Source organism: Drosophila montana, unplaced genomic scaffold, assembly GCF_035044405.1.
Source record: "Drosophila montana isolate Dmon_TW-CO22-7 unplaced genomic scaffold, ASM3504440v1 contig_3468_1, whole genome shotgun sequence".
In the NCBI taxonomy this organism is placed as follows: domain Eukaryota; kingdom Metazoa; phylum Arthropoda; class Insecta; order Diptera; family Drosophilidae; genus Drosophila; species Drosophila montana.
In genome coordinates, this window is record NW_026998349.1 from 581,933 (window position 1) to 606,486 (window position 24,554).

The 24,554-nt window shown below is 40.2% G+C and overlaps 2 protein-coding genes across 2 annotated transcripts in view; one reads left to right on the forward strand and one right to left on the reverse strand.

Annotated features, from left to right (window-relative positions):
- The window catches only part of Dgk (diacyl glycerol kinase 1), an 85,471-nt gene that overhangs the window by 33,369 nt on the left and 27,548 nt on the right, over nt 1-24,554 (reverse strand). The window contains exon 2 of the mRNA XM_064691810.1: nt 12,674-12,777. The gene's annotated coding sequence lies outside the window, so the exon portion shown is untranslated. The remainder of the gene's footprint in view (nt 1-12,673; nt 12,778-24,554) is intronic.
- Nucleotides 22,404-24,554, forward strand: part of LOC135434962 (uncharacterized) — a 32,044-nt gene continuing 29,893 nt past the window's right edge. The window contains exon 1 of the mRNA XM_064691791.1: nt 22,404-22,564. The gene's annotated coding sequence lies outside the window, so the exon portion shown is untranslated. The remainder of the gene's footprint in view (nt 22,565-24,554) is intronic.

Genomic DNA, 24,554 nt, shown 5'->3' on the forward strand with positions numbered 1-24,554 from the left:
GCTGTGCTATGCTGGCCATTACAGGCCCATTGGCCATAAAATATTATTAGATTATGCGTTGTATTCGCCATTCTGAGCATGTAATTCGCATACAATAAGCATCAGAGACAGCAGCGGCAGAGGCAGCGGCAGCATGGAAAATGAAATGAAAATGGCTTTCACTGCTTTTGTCCTTTTTACGAGCTGTCCGTCTCGATTCCCACCCAGTCCCCGTACCAGACTCAGTCCCAGTTTTGACTGTTTGTTTGATAAAATGTATTGCATGTAAAAAAAAAAAAAAGGAACCATTGTTCTAGACCAAAGAAAATGGCCATTAAATCTAAACACATAAATGTCCAACACAGCAAACATTTTTTATGCCTCAAATGTTTCAAATGTTGAACCTCAAAATGGAGCTGACCTTTTAAATGTTCGAAACTAAGAAATAAATATTCATGCAGCAAATGTTTATATAAATATACAAATATAAAAAGCCATATCTTTTTCTCTTTTGCTTTTTGTCCAATAAAAACAATATAAAATGGGCATCAAATAAAACGCGAGCATATTGCAAAATTTAATGACTTTTTGACTTTGCGGCCGCGTTTAATGCTCTGCGGTCTGTGATTGAGCTGCGAGCCCATTTGGCCGCATCAATAACAATTTGTTTTTCAAATTGTGCCCTTAAAAACTGCTACAAAATATTGCAAAAAACAAGTAAGAGCTTCTAGTCGGGTGCTCCCGACTAGGGGATACCCTGAACTCTCTTCTTCCAACAGGCGATATGAAATGAAAGATACTCGATATATATAGTATACTATTCGAGAAGCTACATGTCAAGTTTGGTGACTCTAGCTCATATTTATTATCATAACTCGATTTCGATATCGATTTATCGATTACCTGGAAATGGGGCAAGTTATCGATTATCGGAAACAAAATCGATCTGCGCGGGGACTAGGAGAATCTACAACTTACATTTCAAGTCTCTAGCTTTTAAAGGTTCTGAGATCCTTGCGTTCATACGGACGGACGGACAGACAGGCGGACAGACAGACGGATATGGCTAGATCGACTCGGCTGTTGATGCTGAACAAGAATATATATACTTTTTGGGGTCGGAGATGCTTCCTTCTGCCTGTTACATACATTTGCACAAATACATTATACCCTTTTACCCATTTTTAATGGCATATCAATTTTTTATCACACGCAGTTAAAAGTTGTCAATTTCAATGCAAATTAAATGCAAACACAGCTCGAAAATAAAACAGAATTAAATCAAATGTCATTGAGATTGTTAACTAGCCCAGAAAATGCAATAAATTTATGAAACATAAATGTAAACCTATTTCAACTCGAATTCAAACACTTTAAAATTTGTATGCCAAGTATTATGGGCATAAATAAATTGATTTAGTTCAATTCGATCAACTCTTGACTCTGGGGACTTGGATAGAAAAATGTGTAGTATTTAATATTGAATTATTTAAATTTTTTTTCTGGCTCATGTGCTGAAATGGAAAATATTTGCAAATCGACATTGAATTATTCATTGCGAATCAATTGCTGTCAAGCGGCAAAAAAAAAACATCTCAATAAATTATTAAGCTGCGCCAACTGGAAAATAGCAACAAGAATTCCACCTGCAGACAGGTGAGAAAATGCTCGACTAGCTGATGCTGTGCCATGATCTAATTATAGGCATAGGCAGGCCCTCTGTCTGCCTGCTGTCTAAATATATAACAGGGTATCTCTCTTGAAATCTATCCGATTGCTATCAATGCTAGCTGCAAGCGGGTGGGAAGTGTTGGACTATGTGATACTGTGCAATATTCTAAGAAAAGAGATTGTCAGATATTTTATTAGTTTATTTAACAGGGTATTTCATGAAATCTTGTTACCAATTGTTGCTACCCATTCAATATTCAAACCGGTGGGATATGCTCGACTATATGATGCTGTGGGAAATTCTAATGATTGCTTAAGCAGGCTTCCTTTTATCTATCTTCTGTCTAAATATTTAACAAGGTGTGTATTATGCCTAAACAAATTACAGGGTATCTGGTCAACCACTGGTTGCTTAACTATGTGATGCTGTGGCATATTCTAAAGATTGCTTAAGCAGGCCTCCTTCTATTCTCCCTATGTCTAAATATATAACAGGGTATTTCCTCAAAGCTACAACCAGTTGATACCAATTCATTGGGCAAGCCCGTGGGATATGCTCGACTATGTGATGCTGTGGAATATTTTAATAAAAGGTTTGAACAGGCTATCTTCTGTCTGCCTTTTATCTGAATGTATTATATTACAGGGTATTTCCTTAAATCTAAAACCAATGCTGCTAGCAATTCCATTGGCAATGGGGCACAAAATGCTCGACTATGTGATACTATGGAACATTAAAACTAAAATAAAGAAATTAAAAATAAATAAAAATAGGCATTAATGCCTCCTGTTTAAATATTTAACAGATTATTTTTGCTACCAATTAAAACAGTTTGTGTACATTCTGCCGAATGCGTTTTCATATCACAATTTTCGCTCAGTGTACACACATATGCTTTTCCCATTTGATTTGGTTGCCGTTTCTACTTTCTCACATTGCGAAATATTTGCTTAACATGCGAGCATGTATTTGCATTTATGAAATTGACATTATTGTTTATCAGTCGTGTGTGTATATATATATATTATGTATTTATGTATATACGTATATCTAACGGGAACAACAACAAACGAGCATAAGCGTCACATACATTTGATTTTCTTTTAGCTGAGTGCACAGGAGCCAAAGTGTATTTGGGTTTTGGCCCCTTTGGGGGCAAGGGGCAAGGGGCAATGGGTAAGGGGCAATGGGTATGGGAGCAGGAGCATCATCTTCCAGCTGGCTGCATGGTTAAGCAAATGACAATATATCATGGATTTATGCCACGTATTTTTCACGCACACACACACCCACACAGAACTTTTGGCATGTTCGTGTGCTGTTCATATGTTTTGTTGCTGCACTTTCGGGCTTTGCATGTGGTAGCACGCTGTTAAACGGCTTAAACTCAGCCATAAACTGTCAGTTAAGCTGGCTCTGGGTGTGGTTCCTGGCTGTGGATCTCGCACTGCGGTGGACGCCTTCAGCAAATGGCCATGACACGCTCCACGGGGGGTGGGGGGGCGTGCCAGCCGCTTTTGTTTGGCAGATGTCAGAGTCGTAAATAAACAAGTCGCAAGTTGGCAAAAAAAAAAATGAGTAAAAGAAAGTAAAGTCTACGGCAATTAAAAGTGACCATGGAGGTGGCAGAATACTGCAATTGTGTTGCAGCAGTCTATAAGAATGTTGCTCTCTCTCTCTCTCTCTCCCCCTCTCTCTGCCTGTGTGTGTGTGTGGATAAAATGGCGAATAACCGCAGGAAATGCGTTTAAAGCAGCGCATATCGTGCTCTTTGTGCTGCCCACTTCCGCTTGTCAGAGCTGGAAACAAGGCAAGAGGCGCTGGCAGGACGAGGGATTAGCAGCAGCAGGAGCTGAAGAAGGAGCCTTGGCAAATCAGCGGGCGCAAAAGGCGCATTGTCACTGTTATTGCGCTTCAGCTTAGCTGCTTTATTGAGCGCCGGTCATGCACAATCAGATGGCGACACAGGGCGGAGCGACAGAACGACAGAGCGACAAAGCCGGCGGCGGCAGCGGGGCAGACAAAGCGACTGAGAGCCTGAGACTCGCAGCAGCCAGCAAGCGAGTGCTCAAGAGCAATTGAATCAAATTTATTGTTCACATCCGATGCCGTTGTCCATGCAGTTTTGGTCCAACGTCAGTCTCCAGCTCCGCCCGACCGTCTGTCTGTCTGTTCGTCTGCTCGTCTGCCGCCTGTCGCCATTGTCGTTGCTGGCATGTAATGTCACGTCCTGTCTTTACGAGGATCAAGTGCAGCAAGTATGACGGCAAGCAAGCTTTTCAAAATGAAAAATTAAATATAAATGGGATTTGCGCGTAGATTTCTCCCTAAGTGCCGGCACATCGACGCTTCAGCCATGAAAATGTCAACAGCCAAAAGCAGTTTGGCGAAAGGAAAATAGAGAAAAACTAGAAAAAAAAAAGACAAGCGAAAAAAAACCAAACAACAACAACAAAGCGAACGACTGAAATTGAGCAGTGAAACGTTGCAGTCGGGCGTAATCGACAGCGCCATACTCTGTTCGCAGGCAGAGGCAGGGTGAGTTTTAAACTGTAATCTCTGACGAGCATTTATGCCAAGCTGGGAGAGCTGAATCCCACATGGAACAACAAGAATATACTACATTTATACCCTGCAGCCATTGAGAATGGGTAGGATAGTTGGGTGCAACTTTATGAAACAGCCAGAAGAAAGCATCTTTCACTCCATAAAGCATATATATTCCTGATCAGCATCAGCGTACGAGTGGAGTGAGCCATGCCTGCCTCTCCGTCCGTCTGTGCCTTATTCCTTTCGTCCATCCATCAACAGCCGAATTGATTGATCCAAGTCTGCCTGTTTGTCTGTCACTTCGTCCGTGTGTCCCTCCGTCCGTCTGTCTTGCCTTCCGTCTGTCTCTCCGTGCGTCTGTCCATTCGTCCGACTAACCCTCCTTCCTTCCGTCCATTTGTCCATCCATCAACAGCCGAGTAGATTAAGACATATCTGTCCGTCCGTCCCTGCGTCCGTCTGTCTCTCCTTCCATCTGTTCGTCCATCCGTCTGTCCATCCTTCCTTCTGTCCATTTGTCCAACCGTCTGTCCGTCTGTGGGAACACGTCCATTCCAGAGGTTATACGATTTACAAACTTTTCCCGCTCCAATCAAGTCAGTTTCAAATCATCGATAACTTGTCTGAAATCGATAACTAAATCCTATTTATAGCACATCTCGCAGCTTATAAGAGCTAGAGAATCCCTCGCATAGCATACGTAGATCCGGAATATTTCAATTTGTGCATAACTCTACCTCTTCTCCCCAAAATTGTATATACTCGGCTGTCGCTGGGCCCTCCCTTCTGAAGCTCTCTTGCTTACAGCGTACATTGATTTAGCAGCAGCTACTCTGTCATTTTCTTAATATACCTTTAAGCAGTATTAGTCAGCATCAGCTGCTATTTAGATTTATGCCAAAGGTCTACACGTTATTAGCTTCAATTTCAAAAGCGTCGTCGCAAAGTGTCAAAGTACAATTCCAATATACCCATCTGCGTGTCCTTCTGCGCTGTGCTCTGAATACAAACAAAAAGGCAAACAATGAATGGAGCTCAAAAAAAAAAATGGCAACTGAGATGCGAAAAACTTCGCTCAATTTGCCTTTGTTTGCTTTTGGTGGGGGCTTCTATTGTTTTTTCGAATGAAATAAAAAAAAGCGAAGAAATTAGTGGAATTTGTGCTATTTTTAACGGCAGCACGAAGTGCACTTGAAATTGTTAAAGTTGCCATTCAAGAGACGTTTCTTGAATGGACTCGGTTAATTGTTGTTAATTAGGCAACTAAACGGAGCAGTTGACAGGGCAACCCGGGCGGAGCAGGGACTGTAATTGTATTTGGACAAAAAAAAAAAAGGAAAAAAGGAAAACAAAAACAACCTTCAAGTACTTGCTGTGAATAGCTAATGAATGTTTGGCCAAAAATAGCGAACGGTTTGAAAACAAATTCCGACTCAGAACGGAAGCGAATGCAAAATTGGCATTCGTTGTGTAAAATGGACAAACCGGAGAATTGCGGCCTGGAACTAGGGAAATGGGGTACAACGAAAAAAAAAAGAGAGAGCCGAAGCAGACGATGTGCTAAAACACATTTCCGCTTGGGTGTGAAATTTTCATGAAGCCTTTGCGGTTGCCTTTTGACTTTTCACTTTTCACTTTGATCGACGGCGGACAGTTTCCAATGAAAATTGATGCCAGCAGCTTTGCCGTGTCTCTGTGTGCGAGTGTGTGTGTGTGTGTTGGTTTATTTATGCGCGTATACGCGTAGTACTGAAAATAATTTTTAAACAATAAAAACAGTTTTGTCTTCGATAAACAGAAAGCGTGGCGGGCATCTAAACTGGAAGAAGACTTTTCTATGGCCCCAGTGCGCGTTATAAAAATAGATAAACAAACAAACACACACACGCACACACACACACACACACGCACACACACACACACACGCACACACTCAGCTAGAGAGACAGACAGATGGGGAGACAGACAGTCGAACTGACTGGACAGCGAAATAAATCGAGCGGCAGCCGCATCAGTTGGCGCATATAAAAATACAAAATGATCTTATGGCTAACCTTAGGCATTTGCCAAAACACCTGCCAGCTATAGCAGCAGCAGCAGCGGCAGCAGCGGCAGGCAGCAGCAGCAGCGGCAGCTGTGTCAGTCACAGTCATTAAACGAATGCTGTCAAGTGTGGAGAGAAGGGCGCGGATTTGAATCGATAGAATTAGAAAATGAATATATTCGATTCACCCGAATGTTAAATTCGATTCACCCGAATGTTAACCCTTCGCACGCCCAGCCAAGCTTTACACGTTACAAAATTGGCGCTTGGCCGTAAAACTAAATATATCCAAAATTGGTTTTGTCAATAAACCATCAACCATCATTCAAGCAACAAATTTGAAGGAAATGTTGTGACCAATAATAATGTTGCCAGATTTAAAAGCCAAATTGATCTAGAGCCCAAACCATAAATAAAAAGCCAAGCCCCATAAAAAACGGTTGAGTTTTGACCGAGCTATGAGGGGGAGACATTTCGACCTACAATGTCTATATAGGATTTTTTGGGTTTGAATTTGTACATGAATTTCGACCGAAAATTATGTTGCCAGATTTGAATGCCAAATTTGTATAGAGGCCAAAACATGAATAAAAAGCCAAACTTTATGAAAATCGGTTGAGTTTTGACGGAGTTATGGGTGTGGGAAATTTGGACCCATGTCTATATGACTTTTTGAGGTTACAATTTTTACATGAATTTCGACCGAAAATGATGTTACCAGATTTAAATGCCAAGTTTTTCTAGAGGCCAAAACATGAATAAAAAGCCAAACCTTATGAAAATCGGTTGAGTTTTGACCGAGCTATGGGTGTGGGAAATTCTGACCTATGTCTATATAGGATGGTTGAGGGGTTGAGGGTACCATTTTCATATGAATTTTGACAAAAAAAAAAAGTTGCCAGATTTTGATGCAAAATTGATCTAGAGACTAAACCATGGATAGAAAGCTAAACCTCGTGAATATAGATTGAGTTTTGACCGAGTTATGGGTGTGGGAAATTTGGACCCATGTCTATATAGGATTTTTGAGGTTACAATTCTTACATGAATTTCGACCGAAAATGATGTTACCAGATTTAAATGCCAAGTTTTTCTAGAGGCCAAAACATGAATAAAAAGCCAAACCTTATGAAAATCGGTTGAGTTTTGACCGAGCTATGGGTGTGGGAAATTCTGACCTATGTCTATATAGGATGGTTAAGGGGTTGAGGGTACCATTTTCACATGAATTTTGACAAAAAAAAAAAGTTGCCAGATTTTGATGCAAAATTGATCTAGAGACTAAACCATGGATAGAAAGCCAAACCTCGTGAATATCGATTGAGTTTTGACCGAGTTATGGGTGTGGGAAATTTGGACCCATGTCTATATGACTTTTTGAGGTTACAATTTTTACATGAATTTCGACCGAAAATGATGTTACCAGATTTAAATGCAAAGTTTTTCTAGAGGCCAAAACATGAATAAAAAGCCAAACCTTATGAAAATCGGTTGAGTTTTGACCGAGCTATGGGTGTGGGAAATTCTGACCTATGTCTATATAGGATGGTTGAGGGGTTGAGGGTACCATTTTCATATGAATTTTGACAAAAAAAAAAAGTTGCCAGATTTTGATGCAAAATTGATCTAGAGACTAAACCATGGATAGAAAGCCAAACCTCGTGAATATCGATTGAGTTTTGACCGAGTTATGGGTGTGGGAAATTTGGACCCATGTCTATATGACTTTTTGAGGTTACAATTTTTACATGAATTTCGACCGAAAATGATGTTACCAGATTTAAATGCCAAGTTTTTCTAGAGGCCAAAACATGAATAAAAAGCCAAACCTTATGAAAATCGGTTGAGTTTTGACCGAGCTATGGGTGTGGGAAATTCTGACCTATGTCTATATAGGATGGTTGAGGGGTTGAGGGTACTATTTTCACATGAATTTTGACAAAAAAAAAAAGTTGCCAGATTTTGATGCAAAATTGATCTAGAGACTAAACCATGGATAGAAAGCCAAACCTCGTGAATATCGATTGAGTTTTGACCGAGTTATGGGTGTGGGAAATTTGGACCCATGTCTATATGACTTTTTGAGGTTACAATTTTTACATGAATTTCGACCGAAAATGATGTTACCAGATTTAAATGCCAAGTTTTTCTAGAGGCCAAAACATGAATAAAAAGCCAAACCTTATGAAGATCGGTTGAGTTTTCACCGAGTTATGGGTGTGGGAAATTCTGACCTATGTCTATATAGGATTTTTGAGGCTACAATTCTTACATGAATTTCGACCGAAAATGATGTTACCAGATTTAAAAGCCAATTTTTTATAGAGGCCAAAACATGAATAAAAAGCCAAAATTTATGAAAATCGGTTGAGGTTTGACCGAGCTATGGAGGTGGGAAATTTTTACCTGTGTCTATATAGGATAATAGCGGGTATATATATAGTCGACAGGCGCGAGCTTATCCAGCAAGCTTGTCCTTAATATAGGTTGAGCATTATAATTAATGAGTACAGCGTTGTCCTTGGGCTAAGACAATAACTACGTTTATACCAAAACCTGGCATTCGAACTAGTATGCTGGTTCAACTGCCTATAAAACTGTGTCGCTTAGACAAACCCATCAAACGTGCACTGCAAAATGTTGCTATTAGTTTTGGGTTTTAATTGCTGCATTGAATTAAACATTGGTAAATGTTAAGATAGCAATTTGCCATTTGCTGCAGATATTTACTTGGGTCCGGAAAATACGGAATACGGAATACGGAAGCTTTGCGAGAAATCATGAAAATCTCAAATGCATGGCGCCCGCCGGAAGCTGTGCAGTGCACTTGAATGGCCGGCGAAGATCATTAGCCATGAGAAATGGCGTCGATTCGATTGCTAGCCCGGGGCAGCCAGAGGGGAAGTGGCAGAGGGAAGGTGGCGGCAACTGTAGATAAACTAAGTAAGTTGTGTGGCAAATCGAAATCGAAATCGAAATCGATTCGGCTTGCAGCAATGCTCCAATCGAACAACAATAACAACAACAAACTGAAACTGAAATAGAAAAACCACTCGGCTGCCCCCCAAAATACACATGAGCAAGCAAACACACACGCACACACACACACGTATACGCAGTTATAGTTTGTATATGGCATAGCGTAGCCAGCGTGTAGCACTCATCGCCAGAGCAGCCTCTGACGTCAGAGCTTGTTTCGAGCAGCTGGAAAAACCGCAACGAAAATGGCCAATGAAATGTTACAACAACGTCAGCGTCAGCGAGAGATGCTGCCCGAAATGCTCAAACGGATTTGTCTCTGGCCACTGATTATTTTTGTGCTTGTTGTTATTATTATTATTATTTTTTTGGTAATATTTTGTGGGCGTTGATAAGCCGCACCCATTAAAATTGTGTAGAGGAGAGCTTGACGTCCGTCTGAGGCACTTTAATTTGTTTAGTTTTGGGAAATTAATTGCAGCAAAGACAACAAATCTTGGCAGATTTATCAGTTGTATACAAAGGGTATTCCGCAGTCGTTTACTTGCGACTAGCGCATTATTAAGTGTATAGGCAGGATATCTGCTAGTCGGTTACGCTCGACTACACACTCTTATTTATTTTTAATTGCAACGAAGACAACACATTTTTTATGGTCACTTCTTGAGTAGTAAACACAGGGTATCTGCTAGTCGGTTACGCTCGACTAGCGCACTCTTTTTTTTTTCTGTTTTCGCTGCGAGTGCTTTCATTCATGGCAAACGTGTGTGTGTGTGTGTGTGTTTATTGACATGAAGTCGAGTCCACGTAGAGCGCTCAAATTGGGTCTTGCACTCATATTTTTTTTTGCCAAGCTACGGGCACACTACCACAAGAGATTTCGACCATATTCAACGCACAGCCACACAGCCCGAAAGTAGGCAATTAGTTTTTTTTTTCTTGTTCGCCGCACGCGAAAGGCTTAGGCCTAACCCGGCTCAAGTGTCCACTGCGTATACGTAATGCGATGATGGGAATGCGACGTGTGTGCGAGTGGGTGTGCGAGTGTGTGTGTGTGTGTGTGTGAGTGTGTGTATATTTGTTGGTACTGACAGACGCGTACACTCGAGTTACAGGCACCGCACAGCGTATAAATTCGAATAAATCAACAAACATGACAAAATGTTGGAGCTGAGCAACATTTTGTCGCTTAATTGGAGTGTGCAGCACACACACACACACACACACACACACTTGTTCCAAAAAAAAGAAAGGCAACTTTGACTTTGACTGGCAGATTTGACACATTTGTGTGTGTCGCTGCGGTATGGCATGCCTGGCAAGAGCAAATACCAAAACAAATGCCATTTGCCATTGCCAGTTTCAAAGCGGGACAAAAGGCGCTGAACTCCTTGGCACACATATCCAGAACGACAGGCCAAATAATCGCACACACACACACACACACACACGCACAGACGTCACATTCTGTCGTAAAGCGCAAATATGCGAAAGAGTATGTAGAAATGGGCGGGGCGGGGCACAACGGGTATGCCCATATATGCATATCGTAAATGGCGCGTGGGTGAACCTTATTTGCATCTCATTAACATGGCGCACAGGACTCGTAAAACCGGACAATGGAGGACGGACGGACAATAGACACTGTACTCTATACGCTGGACAAGACAAGGCGGCCACAGATGGCGTCATCAATGGCTGTCCAATAGAAGGAACTATTTGCAACAAATGCCACAGCCCTTTTATTTGTTTTTGCATATTGTTCTAGCTTTTGTTGCTGCTTCTTGTTGTTGTTGTTGTTGTTGTTATTGTTGTTGCTTGTCGCGTGCTATTTTCATTACAACTGACACATGAGCAACAATTGGATAGAAAGGATGTATTCGGTTAAAGTCAGAGCGAGCTTTGATCCATTTAAATGTTATATCAAGAAGAGAAAGTAAGGGTAGCTTCTGCACGCCGAATATTTAATGCCCTTGTAGACATTTGCAGATATGTGTGAATAGTAAAGCTCGTAAATGGAAAATATCTTAGCAAAAAGAATATTTTGGCAAACAAAAAACTACTTTTTGACCGATCGTTCATATGGCAGCTATTTGATATAGTGATCCGATCCGATATATATACTATGAGCAACAGAAAGACGAACATACGCAAAGTCTCAAGGCGACAGCTTTAAATATAAGGTGACTCTTTCGCATAGAAATAGACAGACGAACAGATGGGCATGACTATAAGGATTCGGCTGTTGAAGCTGATCAGGAATATATATGTATTTTAAGGGCTTGAAACTGTCTCCTTCAGTCCATGTAATGGACAGTTACATGATATAGCTTATATATATTTTATGACAAAATTATAATACCCTCTACAAGGTTATAAAAGGCTGGCAATTATAATTAAGACTAGAGCCTAAAAGAAGTCGGACTTAGAAATCCAAAAGTTTGTGCCTGTTGCAGTATTTACAGGGTATCTGCAAGCTTAAAATGCTATTCTACTCTATGTCATATGAAAATATTATAATACCAATAACATAACTTTTATAAAAGGCGGGTTTTTAGCTAAGACTAGAGCCTTAAAGTCGCTCATAAAGTTTGTGCCTGTTGCAGTATTTATAGGGTATCTGCCAGCTTTATAGGCCCTTATATGCTAGGGTTTAGTAAAGGACAGATAATTATGACACTAAAATGTCTGCTTCAACTATTTGCATTTTCATTCACAATAGTTTTGCGTGCGCGTGTGTGAGTTTGCGTGTGTGTTCGTGACATATTAACGCCTAATGAGCATGTCCATGTGGCATACACACAACACACAACACACACACACACACAGGCAAATATCTATATCCTGTTTGGATGCCTTGAGTGATGTGTGCCTCGCGCCGCGGCGCTGGTAGTTAATGTCACAAATTTTGATAAATTGTTTTATGGCCAGAGCTTTAATGGTGTTTTTTTTTATGCCGCCCCTCCCCCCCCCCCCTCGGATATTAGTATATGTGTCGTAAAACAGTTCACACACACACTCGCGCACACACATGATTATGCTAATAGTTGTAGAAGTGGCAACAAAACTGAGTTTAATCATTCATACAACATTTGGCGTTAGCATTTTTTTATGGCACAACCCAAACATGCCACATTTATTTATTCAACATTTTGTTCAACACGCGCGCAAATAATTTACGAGTTGCCCGGCTCCTGGCTACGAAACAATATATATATATTTCTATATATATATTAATTCATATTCGTACTACATGTATTTGTGTGTGTGTGTGTGTGTGTGTGTGTGTGTGTGTGTGTGCGGCTTAGTACGTGCTGGCCCCGGGGTTAAGTTTGGGCCAGACCGAAATTTCAACAGCTAGTCACATTCTCGTAGTGCCCTTTGATCCGCCGGCTATTTACGTTTTATGAACATGATGAATTCTGTATTTGTACTAACTGTTTGCATACCTGCTTAATTTTGTTCCCCTTTCTTTATGGTGGTGGGCAATTCAAAGATTTACCAAACGGCAGAGGTCGCACAAAAGCTTTCGCTCGGCTTCTACTTCTTCATTCTGCAAAAAATATAAAAAAAAGAATATATATATGTAGATGTAGATATAAATATACATATATATATAGATTCAGTTCAGCCGGGGATTTGCTCAATGTTTATGAGGTAAATAAAAACAATAAACAACAAAAAAGAAGAGTTCATTTGAAGATTCCCAAAAAGCTAGACGAAAGAAATTCTTTATGTTGTGTGTTGTGGCAAAGCAGTTCGAAAACTTTTCGTGACAGTGCGCATAAAAAGTTTACCTCCAGCAAAGCCACACACAAAAAAAAAAGAAAAGAGTTCAAAGGTTATGTACTTGCTGCGGCAAGTCTGTCTGTCTGTCAAACGGGCCATGTCAAAGTTATAAGCCTTTAAGACCATTTTACATGCTAGCTTTATCACAAATAGCGTGTACTAAATTTTAATTTTAAGTCAAACAACGGAAAATGCATGCTCAGATAAGACTATTCTTTAATATGAAGATTAGCTAAAGAATCTCTATGGTTATCTTGTGTGTGTTGGAAACTGAAATGCCGCACTTGGAGCGCATTTTATGCTGAGGTTAATTAATAAACTGCAGCTAATTACCCAGCGTTGCCCGGTTGAATAACTTATTGGCAAGTGCGCGTTGTAGCCAAATTATTTGTGCCACTTTTGCAGCCATTTCAGGCCGAGGCAAAGCCACACATACCACCAAGACCTCGCCCCTCTCTCAAGACAATATCACAAGGCGAAAATTTGTAGTTTTCATTCGCGGAAAATTGATCCCCAAGCTTCGTATAAATAATAGACGACAGCTGCGAAAGAATACATATGACAGCTTTTCCTTTTATTCCTTTTTTCTAGGCGTATAAAACAAATGAAATATGTGAATATGTAAGCTGAATTTGAGCCGGCAACCTGCCGCTTATTAGACACCTAAAACAGGCAGGTTTGAACCCTGTTTTGCCCCACTTGCAAGTCGAATTTTCCATTCTTAGTGCTCACTTTTCGAACCAAAGGGACGAACAAACTCTTCCCATATTTTATATAGATAAATAATTGATTCAAGTCCCTTTCCTTACATATTACCTAATTGTTGAAGCGCTTCAAATTGTTTGACTGCATTAAATATTAAACATAAATATTTAAATTTCCATAGCAATTGTCAGACCCTTTGTTGTTGAACTTGACAGGCGAACAAAGTGCTTGGCCCCAACAAGCCCGAATAAAGTTAAGTGCAAGTGCAAAGAATGTCAAACGCTTTGTGCTGCTCCTGCGACGTGCAACATGCAACATGCATTTGGCTAGCAAATGCTGTGGCAGCAGCATCAACTTTGCCCCATGCCCATCAGAGCCGTGGTTCTCACTTCAGTTTTGTTTCAGGCGGCACTCGAAACATGTGTTTGTCATGCTGCAAAACTGTCCAAACAAGAGCTGCAAAGTGGCCAACAAGGTGCAAGAGTGTGTGTTAGAAAAGTTTGCTCTTAAAAAAATTTGCCTTTTGTTATGCGTCTGCCGAGGGTATTATATTTAATGAGACTATATATGTGCAGCGCCTAGAAGAAGACAACGTCGAGCCCATAAGATAAATATTCCTGAATTCCTGAATCGCTCGATAAGTTCGTTTTTTATTATTAGGGTATCTTATCGTCTGCACCTCCCAAATCGACTTTTATTTATTTAATTTTAAAAGTTTAAAATTGTTTCGTGTGTGTTGTCGTCCCTGGAGTGCGTTTGCCTGCGAACAACTTAAATATGGCAATTTAATCAAGTTGCTCGCCAGTATATGAAAAAAAAACCCCATCACAACACGAGCACTTGCTGCAATATTTATGAAACTCCAGACAACTCGGCGTATACGTAATGTTGCCTTTTTAAAGTGGCCCTATCAGTGCTATGCGCACACGCCCACGTCTAGGGCGGGGTTAACAAAACAACAAAAAAAAAAGTGGACGTGGATTGATTTCGTGCTTCTCTACGGGCAAAATGGGTAAAAGGCGGGTATATTGGCTTTGTGCAAGTGTTTGTAACAGGCAGTAGAAGGGTGCCAGGGAGTATATATATATTCTTGATCAGCATCATCAGCCGAGTGGACTGAGCCTATGTCTGTCTGTCCTTCCCTCCTTCTTTATCAAGTATATATTATTATCTTTGCTCTAGAGCTGAGTTGATCTCGCCATACCCGTCTGTCCAAACGCAGAACGAATATCGATATACTCTTTCACATATATAATATTGATAAAAATCGATTTTAAACAGGTTTTTTAAAGCATAGCTCGAAAAATGTAAGACCTAGACACGCCAAACTTGGTCTGTAGTTTCTCGAGTATGATAGACAAATGAAAAATATTTCACTTTTTGGGAACATCCCATCCCCACTTCTTGCCTTGCGCTTTGGTATGCTTTATTTAAGCCCTGAGTTTCCTGAATTTAATATAGATCGGACTATAAACACCGAAGCTTATCCAGTATTACTCAGATAGAGCGAAGCTCGTCAGCTCTGTCGCTGGTTTCAGCGTATCTCTAGGTCGGCCCGACTCTCACTCACTTTTTTGGTCCTTCCGTAGTCAGTTTTTCACGCTGATCGAAAGATTCTCCGGCACGGATGGGCGTAAAGCGTGCAGCCAGTTAGATAAGACGGGATGCCCGCATCAAATGCTCGTTAGATGTCACTCGGACGTGTTTGGGTATATGCTTTATGCCCCCCCTCGCTCTATCGCTTAGCCAAATTATCAGGCTCTAATCAGCGAAGCCACAAACAACAAAAAAGTAAGGGGAAAAACTGATTTGAGTGAAAAATTGTGGAGGCCAAGCCGCAGCCGGCCAAAGTCAGCCCAAAAATGGGGCAACTTTGTATACGAGGGCGCAATCAGTGCCACGCCCCCGCGTTTAGTTGGCGTGTCACATTTTTATAAACCATGTTTTTTCTTCTTTTTGGTTTGTGTGTGTTTTTGTTGTATTCACATTTTTTGTTTGCTTTGCAGGGCTGGCGCTGCGTTGGGTTGCGCGACGTTGCGGCTTATCACATAATTTGAATAAAGTAGCTGCAATCTTGTGTCAGTTTATCGCAAATTAGACAACAACAAAAACAACAAAAGCACAGATAAAATCAACAACAACAATAACAATGACAGCGTCAGAGAGTTTTTCTGAGAGACGCGAAGATGAAGATTGTTCAGACTCAGCGGAAACTAATTTGTGTGTGCCTTAAATGACAGCAGCTCAAGTGCGGAAAAGTCGCAGAAAAAAAAAAAACAGAATTTGCTTAAAAAAAGAGAGAGAGGGAAAAAAAAGAGGAACCCGAAAATGCTTGCACAAAATCAAATTATGCACATGTGATAAAAAGCGTTGGCACAAGCTGAAGCCGAATAATTGAATCACAGTCGCTGTCGTCAGTCTGCTGCCAGCAAGAAAAACCTGATTAAATATGACACCTTTAATATGCAGCAATATGTACACGTATAAACGTGCCTGGACCTCAACTCAATGGAAAATGGAAAATTCTGCGAACGAAATCAATTTCTGAATGAATAATTTCTATGCACAATCATGTGTTTATTTGGCTGTTTAAAAGATTTAACTAAATTTCAATGGAACAACAACAACAACAACAATTGGGGCTTATTAGCTGATTGCTATCCATTTTCTTTGCGCACGCCACGGGGCGTATACGTTATGCGCCGAAGGCAGGCGCTTCATTTGGATGGATGTATATAGATATACATATACATATATAAGTAAATATTTATATGCATTTATTTGTTGTATATTATCGCCATAAAAGACTTAAATTAGTATTAAATTATTGTTATATGCGTTATTTTTATTGCGTGTACAATTAAACATGCGTAATAAAACATTCATAATTATTTGTTTAGCAATAATTCCAATCAATTGCTTCAGCTGTCTCTCTCTCTCTCTCTCTCTCTCTCTCTCTCTCTCGCTCTCTCTGTCGCTCTCTCTATAATCTACTCGCTCTGCTTGTATTTTTCATTTGTCTTTGACTTTGCTCGAAAGACAGAGAAAAATGGCAAATTAGTTGTTTGCCGAGTTTTGCGTTTTGTTTGCGAATTGTTTCAAAAATACACAAAAGCTATTTCGAGTGTTTGTCGCCGGGCAATTGACGAATCATCATATTATCACAGCTATAAAAACATAACTAGCGGAAATTAACCGGCTTTGCGCGGGCCAACTTTGATTACTTCACTTTGAGATGCATTTCCCACCCTTGGAAAAACTAAGTCTACAAGTTATATTTTGCATGAATATATAAAAATTAGTTTCCAAAAATGTGTATAAACGTTCTTAGCCCACTTTGGTTGCCAGGTGTTAAGCTTAAAGCCCAAAAATGAAGCTGTGCTCTTTGATCTTCTCCAAGGAATTTTCGGAAAGATTTTTGCAGCTTCACAAAACCAATTCTAGATGGATTTGCCGAAAAGCGTGAAAAACCTCGCTAATTAATTTTGTGGAAAGATCTTTGCAGATCAATTGGAGACCTATTGGTGAGTAAACAAAATCAGTTGCAGCATAAACAGCTAGCAGATTCGTTTTTTATGTGTCTATCAAGAAGAGTGCAGCCCGTTAAAATTCCTCAAATTTTTTTGTAGGCAGCGCGTAAATTGAATGCCTGTCGCATCTGCAGCGTGTTTTACTATTTATTAACGAGCTTGTGTTGCTGTTTTTTTTTTTATTTATTTACATTTAAATTTTTTATATATTTTTATTTTTACCCGATGTTTTCGGTTCTCTTCATGGAGCTGTGCTCATTTTTTATGTCATCATTGGAACAGCGTACATTGGCTTTTCAGTTGCCGCCTTCATTCGTTGAATGATTCTTGTTTATTTTGTTTATATCTTTTTACGCTTGCGAAAGACGCTTTGAGGTGTGTGTGTGTAAAATATGTACTATATTTATATGTGTGTGCTTGTGTGTGTTTATTGCATGCTCGTTTTTTATTTACATGTGAAATTAACATATTTCCCGGAAAACTTTTACTCCCGCCTCTTACCTGTTGTTGTTGTTGTTGTTGTTGTCGTTGTTGCTATTGTTGTTATTTAAATTATAATTGTGTCGCTTTTCTGGCCGCTTGGCGCCGCTCACTTGCAAATTGTTGTCAATCTTGATGCTTTGATTCTTAGCATATTTTGCTGCGCAGTTCAATATGTTTAATGGCAATTGTTGCACGGCTTTCTTTTAGTAACAATGCGTGTAAATTTAGTTATGTTTATGTGCTAAATAGATTAAGTTAACTTTGCTTTTTTTTTTTATATTTTTTACATTTTCACACACTTTAAGCACATTGGTTGTTATTGTTGTTGGTTGTTTTTTATGTTTAAAAAAATATATGCGTTCGTTTTTTTATGTTTATAACAATATTATTAACTTTTGGTACATATTGTGCTTGGTGTTTAGTTGTTGTAGTTGCTTTGCAAGCTCTGTTATTCCTTTGCCGCTTGCTAACACCGGCAATTCCACTGAAGAACTGAGGCGCTTCTGCAGTGTGCGCGCCTTTTTATATGGCCGCTGGCGTCTGCTCTCTTGCGTGCTCGCGCTCTCTTACGTTGGCAGCGCGTTTATTAAGAGCGCCGCTCGCCGCTCGTCGCATGCACTGTTATCAGCGGTGCGCGATATGACGTCACGGCCAATGCTCATTTGCCAAATTGCACGTGCTGAACAGTTTTTCGTTTCGTTTTTAAGCGTATGCGTGCCTGTGCTTGTGTGCGTGTGCGTATGTGTGTGTGTGTGTGTGTGCTGTGGCCATAAATTAGCAGGCAACCTTTTGCGCCTCTGGCTTTGACTTGTGCTGCCTTGTTTATTTACATATTTCGCAGTCTCTGTCTCGCTCGCTCTCACTCGCTCACTCGCTCACTCTCTCACTCGCTTTTACAGTGCACGCTTAGCCGCAAGCCCCGTTGCTGTTCTTATTGTTGCGGCTCTTCATATTCTCGCTTTCTTCTTTCTTGCTGCTGCTGTTGCTGCCGCTGCTGCTGCTTCTGTTCTTTTGTTTGTCTGCGCTTCGCCTCGTTTACATTGTGCTTTTTGCTGTTGATTTATCTAAAATGGCGTATTACTTGAACTTTAGCATTCCAGCGCTTGGCGCTTGGCGCTCGGCTTCCGGCTTCCGGCTCTCAGCTGTTGGCATATCAAATATAATATTCTATTTATATTTATTGCACTTGAAAGTTAAATTAAAAATAAATAAAACTGTTGCATATTTTTATGGAAAGCACTTTTCAGCTATTAACAGCTGACGTTTTGTGTTTCCAATGTAATTGAATTATTGACAGCTAGAAGAAATTACCCGGCGTTGTCTGGATCTAATAATCAACGATATTGTTTGTATGATGAATTTGAACCAACTTTCTCACTTTTATGTTCTTGCTGTTTTTCATACCTACTTTGAACAACGTATTCCCCCACAAATTTTCCGCAACCCTCTCCCTATTTCCGCTTTCCACCTCTTCAAATTTGAGCTCTACCTTGATCACGAGTCAGTTAGTCAGTCAGTCAGGACGAACTCTAAATATAAACAGCTTTGAGTTGTGTTTTCTTAAGTGTTTACCCATAGTGCTTTTAGCCATTTACTTAACAATTTGTTTGGCCACTTGGCTCTGGGCAATAATTGAATTTCCTAAACTGGGGATGAGAAAACCAAAAGCCAAAGCTAAACTAATTTACATTTAACTGCAGCAGTTAAATTTAAGCCCAGTTGAAAAGTTGCCTGGACTCGAAAATCGTTTGCCGCACGTAATCGTATTTGCATTTATAATTCGGTAATAGTTAAGCTTTTGACTATAATAGGGTATTATTAAGGCTTTATGAAAATAAACGGGGCATTACATAGAATTTGAGCATATGAAGCATAAATTAGGCAATATGAACTTGAAAATTGTTGAATCTAAAGCCAGTCGCACGTATTGAGATAAAAACAAGGACAACAGACGGCGTTTCTCCCACAAAATTCCCTAGAGATAAAGAGGGAGAGAGAGGGCGAGAGAGGGCGAGAGAGATTCCCTCATAAATTTGCGGGCACTTTTTGTATTTTTCAGCGCTTAACAACAGATTCCAGCTTCACACACACACACACACACACACACACACACACACACACACACAGACGCACACAGGGTGCTTTAATTTTATCGTTGCCTACTTTTAGGCAGTCGCCATGTTGTGCCACCAAAAAATGCTGTTTCTGTTCTCTGGCTTTATTTTTAGCAGCAGCATAATTTTTTATTGATTGGATTTCAGCGAAAATCACTTCCGGCGATAAATTTGTTATGCAGCCGCCGCTCTGATGGGCCAGCAAAAAAAAAAGAAAAGCCAACAACAACAAAATATTGAAAAAACAAAAAAAAAACGTTTCGTATTTGATTTATTTTACATTTGCGTCAATGTCAATCGAGTTAGAGGCCTGTGAGGTCCTTTGATTTGTTTATTTGGCTTTCGACTAATGGCCACAGAGTCCTGTGGAAATGGGAAATGGGCAAAGAAAATGTTTGCATAATGTGACATTTGTCTACCCTTTTTGGGCGCACCCCTTGCCATGCCCACGTAAAACCACCGCAAATACAAATACAAAGATAATACACAATAAATTACAGCAAATTTGTCGCAAAATGTATTTTGTTGCTATTGTTGTTATGTCGGCCATGTAATTCAATACTTCAATCAGAGCAGGGCACTCGCACTCGGGGTTAATGTCCTCACAGACAGTTACAACAGCTTCCAAGGCGACAATAAAAGCAAAATCAACAAGAGTCGAGAGTCGAGAGGCCAACAGCCAAGAGCCAAGCCAAATGAAGAGCCTACCCAAGTGCGGGCCACTCGAGGATTCTGCGAAACAAGCAGCGCACTTTAAGATAAATATTTATTTACCCATGTGCCCAGCGGGCAGCATAACAAAAACCGTGCCAAATGAAGCAGTAAAGGCCCATCACATAACAAGCGTAGCTGACATGAGCAGCCAAATGATGAACGATTAGATACCCAGCAGCGAAAATTTGCCAGCCATGTTAAAGCAAAAACATTCTTAATAACTCAAAGACACCTAACTTAACTAAAGTTGACTTTAAATCTATAAAAATTATACCCTCTAGCACCATTTATTTACAGGGTATCACAACAGCTGCGCGTGCAATAACGATGCCAGCGCCAGAGTCACAAAGAAGTTCTGCGCCTCGAGTCAAAGCACATTCGAAGAGAGTCATGACGTCACAAACAAAGAGCGGAAACTGCATTCAATGGCAGCCATTTTGTATGTGCGCCTGCGCGTCATTTTGGCCACAGGAACTTGGTACTTCCGGCTAAAGACGACCATATGACATCATTGAAAACAAACGTCGGGCTTTGGTAATGAAATTATGCGTTTGCTTCTCACACACACACACACACATGCAAGCACACACACACAGAGAGAGTCACAAAGGGCATGGGCTGTCGTTGGTGTGAATAGTTTTTGGCTTCTGGCTTGGCGCCTTGGCGCGCTGACGTCACTGTCCTCTGTCGTTGGCTGTGCACTCGATTGTAAAATTGGCAAATAAATAGGATTTTATATTTAACGTTTCTGTTGCAGGCGCAGGAAGCCATACGAGCACACACACCCACACACACACACACACGCATGCTAATGATAATAATGAACCTGATCAAGTTGACGCTGAGGACGATGATGACGATGACATAAGCAGACTCGCATCGAGTGGAGCTTAGGCCGTTTTTTGTGCGTGTGCGTGTGTGTGTGTGTGTAGGTATGACCTATTGCTCACCTGCCTTGCGAGCGCAAAGGTCAATGCAAATACCTTGCCGCTGACATCTGACAGTCGGCGAATCGACTAATTGAATTTATGGCGCGTGTAAAAAAAAAAACATTTTTAAATTTTCTGTGTGCATGTCATAAAGGACACACACAGTTGCATAAGCTTTTAATCATTTTATGGGGTCAGCGCAAAGCTGGAAAATCACTTAGCCAAACGCGAATAATGTTGCCCATTTATATATATATATATCCCTTCTGTGTACTTTTTCTGTTGTTGTTTTGTTTTATTTTTACGCGCTATTACGTGCATTTTATGCAGGATACCCGTTGCATTTAATGCTCCCTTCCGGTTCCCGTTAACCGTAATCATAATTAAATGACGTCAATGCTGCCGCCAGCAAACAATTTTGATATGATGCTGTGTCCTCTATTTTGTCTGTGGCGGGCGCACATTTAATGGCAGCCGCTTTTTATGGCCGCGACTGTGCGCTGCCGTTATATGGCGAGACGCGGCGTCATCATTTTTAAAGCATACTTTTAGACGCGCTCTAAAATGACAGCAGCTACCGCCGCGAAGGCTGGCGGCAGACTTCAAACTAGTTGCTCGCGCTGCCTTTTACGATCGTCAGACACATAAAACTGGCCAAAAGCAGCAAAAGGCATATGTCAAAACCGCAAAAAAAGAAACTTAAATTGTTGTTTACTATTATTTTTAGGCCCAAAAGTAGGCAGCAAAATTGTTGCGTCGCCTGAAAAAAGCTGGTTGCTGCGGAAAAAAGCGAAACTGACAACACTAACAGCAGCCGTCGGCGCAGCAGCAGCCGCAGCGGCAGCGCAGCGAGCTAACGGCGCGCATGGCGTGGGGCCCGATGGCTCTTGTCTTGCTCTTGTCTTCAGTTTTAGTTTTCAGTTTCTTTCTGCCAGTCGTTCGCGTCGGTCGATCGGTTGCTGCGCGAAGAGGCAGACACGTGAATATCGTATTCAAAGCGGGGGCCCACAAAACACGCATCAGCATCCGCATCAAGTGCTGCAGCAGCAGCATCCAGCCAACACTACGTAAATAAGGTGCATACTACAACAACAACAACAAAAACAACAACATTGACTGCCGCTGTTATCAGGCAACAAATATTTATGTAGGCATTCAAAAAAAAAATTTCAAAAAAAAAACATAAAATGCCCGCCTGACACAATTTCGTGAGCTCTGTGCCAAACTGTGAAAATTGTGTATGGAAAATGTGAAGAAGATAAAAAAAAAAAAAAAATTAATATGTGCATTAAATTCGCTGGCGTGTGTTTTACACTTTTGCGGGCGAAGAAAAGAAACAAAAGCCAAAGCGCAGCAGCAGAAATTGAAAACAAACAGAAAAGAAATTGCATAAGTTCGGTTATTTTTTTTTCGCTTCTTCTTTTTTATTGGCGTGCGCTTTGCGCATCTTCATTTTTTTTTTTGTTTTTACCCCCCCTCCCCGCAACCAGCACAGGTTTCTGTTTCGCGGGCTGTGCAATGTTTGAGCTTTTGTTTTGTTTTTGAAATAAGCCGAAAATATGCAAAAACAGAAAACCAGAAAGAACTGTTAACTGTTCGACAGGTCGAAGTTGAAATACCCTTTAAGTGTGACCAGGGTTAGGCAGATATGTGTGGAGAGAGAATTTTGTAGATTGTAATATATGAGATTTTTAATATCTGCAAAAAGCTTTTTATGACCGATTCTTTCTTTCGAGCTATATGATATAGCAGTAGTAGTAGTAGCAGGACTATATACTATACTATTATATAATACTATATACTACTATATACTGCTATATACTACTTTTTATATACTTATAGTAGTATATAGTAGTATATAGTATTATATAATAGAATGTAGTATAGTATATAGTCCTCTGTTAAGATAAGATATTGCTGATATCTCAGGATCAAAGTGAAACTGACAAATGCCGAAGTAGGTCAACTATATGGTATAGACAAACAGGCAGATCTGGCTATATAGAATCGTTTGTATATGCAGATAATTCATAATCGGAGTTGTCTTCTTCTATGCGTCACACATTTCCTCACAAAATTTGAATAGCCCCTCCACAAGCGTATTTGAGACAAACGCACATATAAATTTCAAGCAAACAAACAAATATGCAGCTTAAAAGTATTAACAATAATTTTCAATAATTTCTTGTTTGGCCATTTGACTTTTGAACAAGTTCGGTTTTAAGCTTAATACAAAAATTGTATATGCAAAAATTGAAAAAATGTTTATTCACATTTGCAAGTGCAAGACTTTATGCAACCCCGCAACTGAATTTCACAGCAGCGCATTTAATTTCATTTTAAAAGGCTGCCAGCAACAAAAGCCAATTAACATAAACTAATTACGGCAGAAATAACCAAATTAGTTGCTGGCCGCAAATCCGCATGGAGCCCTTTTTTTAGCCATTTATTGCGCCATTAAACAGATGCGAAATTTGCATGAATTAGATAAGGCATGGAATTACGCAAAAAAAAAATACCAAAAGCACTCGCATAAAACAGGATAATGTCATCCTGAATTTAATGAGCAGGCATAAAATGTTGTAAAAGGCAACGCCCCGCCCCTCCCCGCCCCACACGGCCCGCATACAGCCATGTTTGCTGCACAACAAATTAACCAAATTGATTAATGATAATGTTTGCTGAAAATTGTCAAATTATCTGCCAGAGTTCATTAGACAATCCTATCTGAAATGACATAATATACGATTGATTATGTTTGTTTTTTTTTTGTAGGCATTTAGCTAATTGCATTATGCACATAAATCCCAATTCTAAACATGACCAAAATAGAGAGAAAGACGGGGAGAGGAGGGGCGTCCCCTTCTCTAGCCATGTATGCAAATTGAGTCCATTTATTATCGATCCCATATACGCATATAGTTGGGTGTCTTTGGGCTAGTTGACAGAACACGAGCATTATAAATTTTGTCACATGTAGATAAACTCTAATTTGTGCATTTTTTTTTAAATCTCTTTCTATACATTTTAACATAATCAAAAAGCGATAAAACGTGGGCGTTCACA